This window comes from Gekko japonicus, unplaced genomic scaffold (assembly GCF_001447785.1).
Source record: "Gekko japonicus isolate JY-2015 unplaced genomic scaffold, Gekko_japonicus_V1.1 scaffold2639, whole genome shotgun sequence".
Taxonomy (NCBI): Eukaryota; Metazoa; Chordata; class Lepidosauria; order Squamata; family Gekkonidae; genus Gekko; species Gekko japonicus.
Window position 1 is genome coordinate 202280 of NW_015171581.1, and position 881 is coordinate 203160.

At 44.0% G+C, this 881-nt stretch overlaps 1 protein-coding gene across 1 annotated transcript in view; it reads right to left on the reverse strand.

The window, feature by feature from the left end:
- TSPAN32 (tetraspanin 32) overlaps positions 1-881 on the reverse strand; it is a 65816-nt gene that overhangs the window by 31999 nt on the left and 32936 nt on the right. The window lies entirely within an intron of this gene.

The following is an 881-nucleotide window of genomic DNA, read 5'->3' on the forward strand; positions in this document are numbered from 1 at the left end:
AATATACTGCCACAGAGACAATGCAATACAAAACCATTTTCTAATCATATTAATGACCCACATATCAAACAACTAGAGCTGTTAACCAGTTCAAGATTACTTTGATATCCCACTTATCGACCAATTAATTGAATAATCAGATTTAAATAACTTTGTCAATTACCAAAACCTTAATTTTGGAGACATTGCAAAAAGTGCACAGTAATTTATAATTTGACAAACAAAAGCTACCACCTTTTGTTAGGAAGTGAGCACAACCTGAACGCTTTTTTCACCATTCCTGAATAAACTAACATAAAAGAACCAAAAATAGCTTCAAAAGAAAACACATTATACTTCTATTTACAGCCTCACTTAGCAGAGTTCTGGGATGGGCTTAAGCAGACTGGAAGTGTCCAAGCAGAAAAGAATGCTAACATTCCTGAGCTATTTGTGAATGCTTCCTCAGCGGCGTAGAATTGTTGGAAGATGTTTTCCTGGTGGCTCTGTTGAAGCAGTAGGGTCGCAGACAGCCTGGAGAAGTAGTTTAATGTGTGGAAACTTTTCATGGCATGGAGGTAAAGAACATCACCTGGTAAATACCAGCCCATGGAGCCTCTGTTAAGGCGACAGGGGATGTTTTCTTCCTACTGTTGGCAATCGGATCCCCTGGTCACACGGGCCAGATATCGCGGGGGGGGGGAGGCGTGGCTGTTTGCCCCGGAGCAAACTACCGCGCGGCAGCCGGATCAAACGTCCCTCCCGACGTCCCGTGGTTGGGGGGAGGTGCCGATCATACCTCACTCTGCGGCAGTGTTCCCTCTAAGCTGAGTTAGTGTGAGCTAGCTCACAGTTTTTCAGCTTCCGGCTCACACATTTTTGTCTTAGCTCAGGAAGGATTA